This window comes from Podarcis filfolensis, assembly GCF_964270895.1.
Source record: "Podarcis filfolensis genome assembly, chromosome: 1".
Lineage (NCBI taxonomy): Eukaryota > Metazoa > Chordata > Lepidosauria > Squamata > Lacertidae > Podarcis > Podarcis filfolensis.
This window is the reverse complement of record NC_139604.1, coordinates 83,959,023-83,965,290: the sequence shown is the minus strand read 5'-3', so window position 1 is coordinate 83,965,290 and position 6,268 is coordinate 83,959,023. Positions and strand designations below refer to the sequence as shown.

The 6,268-nt window shown below is 43.4% G+C and overlaps 1 long non-coding RNA gene across 1 annotated transcript; it reads left to right on the top strand.

Moving 5' to 3' along the window:
- The first annotated feature begins 2,392 nt into the window (after nucleotides 1-2,392).
- LOC310757925 lies at nucleotides 2,393-4,479 on the top strand. The gene is made up of 2 exons (XR_014545575.1): nucleotides 2,393-2,709; nucleotides 4,053-4,479. It is a non-coding gene; the product is annotated as an uncharacterized lncRNA (long non-coding RNA).
- The last annotated feature ends 1,789 nt before the right edge of the window (nucleotides 4,480-6,268 follow it).

Sequence of the window (6,268 nt, the reverse complement as noted above, 5' to 3'; positions counted from 1 at the left end):
GGCCATGTGCAGACGATTCGATTCTGCTCTCAGCTGTGCTGGTGTAAATTAGGAGGCGTTCAGTTTCTGATGTAGAGTTCCCCGTTGTAAATGGATGGGTGTGTGGAGTAATGCATAATGGTAAGGGGGGGAAATGACTTCTCTTCTATTTGTTAACACACACACACACACACACACACACACACACACACACACACTTTATTGCAACATGATGGTGAAGCATAGGTTCAAGTTTAACGAAAGCAATACAGTGAGAAGCTGAAGAAAATGCCGGAAGTGGACAAAATAAATACTTTGTTATAATCCTTTTCAGGTTATTTTAGCTGATGGTTTCTTCTGCCCTACGCTGTGGGGAGGTGTGAAAATAAATGGAACCCAAAGAATTGGGGGCAGGGGGAGGGAAGAGAATTTGGGGGAAATGTTCAGGGGGTTAGAATTTTCCTCAATAATTTATTGTATGAGGTGGTTAATGTTAGCAAAGTCACTTTACTGAGCAAACCTGAACAAAAGGTGTCTAATTTGAGGAGAAATGTACACAGGTTTGGTTTTGCTAAAGTCGGGTCTTGTACATAGCAGGGAGCTGTTAAACTAACCATACAGGGGGAAAGTTCCCTTAGAACTACACAGCCTATTTAATAAATAAAGGAATAATAAATAGTAGGCAATAGAAAATAGGCTGATTTCCCCCGATATTAGATTATGCCTGATACAACAAAAGAATACCTTTAGGGTATTATTTAATAATAATAATAATAATAATAATAATAATAATAATAATAATAATAATTTATTTCTACCCTGCCCATCTGGCTGGGTTTCTCCAGCCGCAGCTTCTCTCCCAGGACAAATTAACTAGTAATGACAGGTGTTGGCATGGTAATGCCTTGCATGCCATATGATTTGGTCCTGTTCCAAAGGTGCAGTCTTTCAATCATAGGTTAGGCAACCGCCTAAACGTGGTCCTGGACACCTCCTTGAGATTTACAGATGCCAAAGTACTATCAAATGATGTCCTGGTCCTTTGGAACTTGTCACAGGGGCAATATAACTGGCTGCTAAGGGCACTCATGGTGAGCCCTTACACCTAACACTTCAGTACTAGGTCTACCACCCCCAGCCCCAAATCATACAGTGGGCAGAAGTAATGACTCAACTAGCAGCCTAGGAGAAGGTGATCTTCTACAAGCACAAGAAAAATGGGAAGTTTTCCAATACATAGATTCCATATACAGATCTATTTGCATAAATAAATGAACATTCGGTTGGTCTGGACCACCAGCCATTCCAAATAAACGCACACACTGAAAATATTGCTTTGTTTTCTTATGTTTTACTTACCTGTATTCCCCTTTTCATTATTTCTCTTTAAAAATCCATAGAAACCTATAAATAAACAAGTTTCAGGACATTTGTGGGATGGGAAGTCAGCTCTTTTATGCTCCTTCATAGCTCCCCCCCCCCCCCGCTATTCCTGGGTCCTGGAGCCAATTTGGTCAAAGGCAATGTATGTGTTGCTGTCCTTGCTCAGGTTAAGCTCTCTCTGAATGGAGGAACAGAGATAAACGTTGCAGTGCAAGTTCTTAGCTCAATGGGCCCCAAATCGGTCCAGATCTTTGCAACGGCTGCCTTTGGCACCTGCTAGTGTGAGCCATGCTATTAACATGTTGTTCTCCCGTTCCAACACCACCTTGAATTTTGGGTACTCCCATTCCCTGATGTTTGCTACAGAGTATGTCTGTAGAGTATCGGGTATGGTTGCTTCTTTCAGGCTGCAGACACACTACGCCTTTAAAGTGCATACAAAACACATTTCCGCCCCCTCAAAGAATTCTGGTCACTGTAGTTCATTCCTCACAGAGTTACAGTTCCCAGCAACCCTTGACAAACTACTGAGTGCTCATAATTCTTTGATGCAGGAATTGTGCTTCGAACATGCTTTACAGGTATGGTGTATATACTTAGGTTCCAAATGAGCTTGCTGTCTTTCCTGTCCTCTTTCTCTCTCAGTACCTGGTAGATTTTAAAAATCACTTTTCAGAAGCCTTGCTAACTATAGGAGCAGGATGGCCTGACCACAACTGTCCCATCAGGAGTTTGTCTTTCTATGCATGGATATCTTGACCTTTTCACATTACACCCAACTGGGGCATCATGACAATGATGGAAAGGATGACTCAGATGCTGTGAAGTGTAGCGTACAATGTACATAACATGTTATGAAAGAACACAGTGTATGTTGTTTCCTTTTATTTCCCTCCCACCTTCAATTTTCTCCTCCTCCCAGCCTGTTTGCTTTTGTCTCTGGGAGAGAAGCTGAGTCATTTCCCAGCTGAGTCTCTGCTCACTGATGTGCCTTCTATGATACCAGTGCTTTGGATGATGAAGGGCTGAAGGGAAGTGTCCAGAGTGTTCCCTCGTCATGTCTCCCATCACAGCTGAAATCAAGCAATTATGTATTCCACCCTTTCTCTGCACAGAAGAAAACGAAAAGCCTGCAGATATCACAGTTTCTGCCTGCAAACGATGTGGGCGTCGAGAAGGAACAAGCAAACAAATTCACATATTGTGGGCAGCGTTATTACAACCGGATCTTTATGCAAGCAAATTATTTCATTGGAAAAACAGATCCTGAACTCTTTTAAGTTTTGGTTCTTTCAAACCCATTCTTAATTGACAAGCAGAAACAGCAATGGGGATGGCAACACATGGGTATGTTTTTATACGCCTCTCTGCAGTTCTACCTTAGGCCAAGAAGCAATGAAAAATTGTTCCCGTACTTTAATGAGCTTGATCAGAAGTAACGTCAGTGAACCAGTTATTGACAGTGGGGGAAAGTGCTCAACCACAATGAACTGTTGTCTTAAATTTTAGTGCTTAATTGTGAACTTCAATAATGAAGTTAGGAACTGGAAGCACCTGGGAGGTAAGAGTATTAAGGGTCAAATGACATGTTACATGTGGGATCTGTAAATGGATCTCCTTTCGTTGTCTATAAGTGCAAGGAGATAGTTATCACCCCTGGATGAGCCATAAGCCTCTGATTCCCAGTTTTCTCTTTTTAAAGAAGTCTCTAGCTCTTGCAGAGCCTGAGATTTGAGGCAAAGAGTTGCATCCAAAGGAGCACTGAGTAACCATGCTGTCACCACAAGTATTTCCACTTGTGCAATGGGACTTTCCCCTTCTTCCTCCCTGTGCCCCCTAAAACCAGTGACAGAGGAAGGGGGTGCGGGGTGTGTGGTCCCCTCGGGTGTCATCACTGGAGTGTGTGTGACAAAATGACAAAAATAAGAGTTGTTGGTTTTTTTAAAAAAATTGAGGTTCACAAAACTTTTTAGTTCAGTCAACAAACGTAACAAAATGCGGCTGGCACTGGGCGCCACACCACGGGGGCTGGCACAGCGGGGCCTGCAGTGTGCCAGAGCCACGCGTCTCTCCTGGGAGTGACGTGGCAGCTTGGGCACCTGCAGGCTCTGCGCTGCCTGAAACGGCAACATGGGACTTGCGTCTGCCCACTGCCTCTTCCTCAGCTGCCCTACAGCTGAGTGGGAGGCAGCGGAGAGGCTCCAGGCAGTGCGCCCCAACCACATGGCTGGCTCAACCTGCCCCCAGCTGCAGGACATGCGTGCTGCACCGGGCACCTGACCGGCTAGCTACTCCGCTGCCTAAAACTGTTCTAGCAATATGTGCAGGGGAAGGAGAGGAAATCCTTGCACTGATGGGGCACATTGGTTGGATACCGCCCTAAACATGCAGATTCTCAGGGGTTGAATAACTCCAAATCCTCCAACATTTCTCCAATGAAAACAGGGACATCCTAAGGAAAAGTGGGACATTCCAGGATCAAATCAGGCCCAGGTGTTTGGTGATTTTTCTCCCTAGTCAGCTGGTAGCTCGAAGTTAAGCATTAAAAGCAATTTAATAATAATAATAGTAATAGTAATAATAATGACATATTTCAGAAACGTGGAATAAAGGACTTTTGGTAAAGCCTTGAAGTACATTTCTGCTTAAATTGTGTGTAGAGCTTAAGTATTGTCTTTCCCTTTTTTCAGAGAACCAAACCAAATATTTAGAGCTATGATGCCTTGAAGAAGAAGAAAACTATACAGACAAGGGGGGGGAGCAAACTAAATAAACTGAATTAAACTTGTTGAAGGAACAGGGCTTCAGCCTTTGCCTCCCCAGTTCAAATATCTGTGTCTACAGCAGAGGCAAGAAGCTGAGATCAGCATGACTTTATAAACAAGTGTTGTATATTAATCATTCATATAAGTCAGAAAGAGCCTGTTAAAGTTGTAGTGTGATTCAAGTTTTCAATATTAATTGCCTATATGACACTATTAATGCACAAAGCACTGACGTTCTGCTCATGTTCATATTGGGGAAAAGTAGGAGCTGATGCTTACCCTGCGGGAGGAACAGTGTCAATGTGAACACACATTTCAAAGCACATTTTTAATAAAGCAGCATTTGAAGGTACACTTGTTTCCCCTGACTTTTTAGTAAATTCTCCTTCATTCCTTTCCTGTTACATCGTTTCTTCTTTCCTGTCCTTGTCCGCTAGATTGTAAATCTGACAAAACAATTGCATTGCATTTTAATGGTTGCCGGACATCTTGTTTGGGAAATGCTTTGGAAATAACCATTATGGGGATAGTAATGGTTAGAATGCCCTGTTGTGCTTTTCTCTGTACCCCAAAGCATTTCAAGTATTGCAGGCACGAAGAGAGCATGTCCACTTTCCTCTTCCTGAACACCTGACTGCCAAGGCATCTCTGTTCCATAAAAATGCATCAAAACCCGGCTTGCCAGGTGAGCTCTAAGTGACATGAACAGCGGGATGTGCTAATAGAAAGTGGATTAAATCCTAAGAAAAAATAATACTGTACTACACTCCCTGCTGCCCCAAAAGAGGAATCCTTTGAGGCACAGGAGCTGCTTTTGTTCCTTTCACCAACTCAGCAAAGGCCCCCTGTGTGTCAGGTAGTTACAAACCAACTCAATTGGCCAATTTATTTCCTCTGAGACTCTGTGGTTTCCATTTGCCATTAAAGAAAATAAAAAGAGAGGGAGGGAATGAGAGAGAGGCAGCGAGCACATGGGGTTGCATGCATGCACTTAAGTGCATAGAGGTATCACATTCTTCACAATCTGCCCCAGAATCTGATGGAGGGATTAAGCTGGTCAACTGTAAGCTCAAGAATGGAGTTTGGATAGACAAACAGGCAAGGTAGAAACAAGTGGATGAAAGAGGGTTCCTATGTCCTGCAATAGGATGGGAGAGAGCTCTTGTGCTCCTCTGGGTTCCCATAGGCATCTCTGGCCACTGTGAGGGCAAGATGTGGGACTAGATGTGCATCCCTCCCTATGAGTTGGGGGCTGAACTTCTGAAGTGGGGAGGCGGCAAACGCCAGACTAGGACCTGGGAGACCAGAGTCCAAATCTCCACTCAGTTCCCTGAGGGACCTGAGTCTGGTTGCAGTCTCTCAGCCTCACCTACCTCACAGGGTTGCTGTGAGGACAAATTGGGGAGAAGGAGAACCATGTATGCTACTTGCAGGAAAGGTGGGGTCTAAATGTAGTAATAAAGAAGTAAAAAGATGTAAAGATACAGCTGCAAAGGATCCGTATTTATATCCTGGCAGAGAGCCACTGCTTTCTACAAGATGAGTCAAAACACTTGTTTTGTAGGTGTTTCTTTCCGCTTTAAAAAAACCAACTAGAAGCAGAATGTGGTGGTTTGGTTTGTTTTTTACAGTTAATTGCCCTTCCGGAAGACCCGTATTATGTAAACTTGTGTGTACAAATAATGATTAACTGAAGTGTTTACATGTTAACTGTTGATGAAACTTTTAACTGAACATTTCATCGCTGGAAGCAAACACTCTAGAGTTGTTTCTCTCCGAAAGCTGCTTTTGCAAAACTGTGCCAAGTGTGAAGGATGCACATGGGAGCCCCCCAAAAACCCAAACACCCCATCTGTTCTGACGGGGTCAGAAAAGGCGAACCAAAATGATCCACAGATGGAGCCATTTCCATGTGAAAATGGTAACAATATTTTTTTACTTCGGCTAAAGGTGGTCAGTGTGTAATGAGGGGTGTGTGGATCTGAATTTATGATATGGTTTATCTCTGTAGATCATGGCATGAGTATAAGATTGACATAACTCTAACATGACATGAGACCCTCTATGATTAGCTTTGGTGACTATGGAACCATCCAAATCCCAGCCCCCTGCTGGCATATATCCTGAGTTCACCCACATCT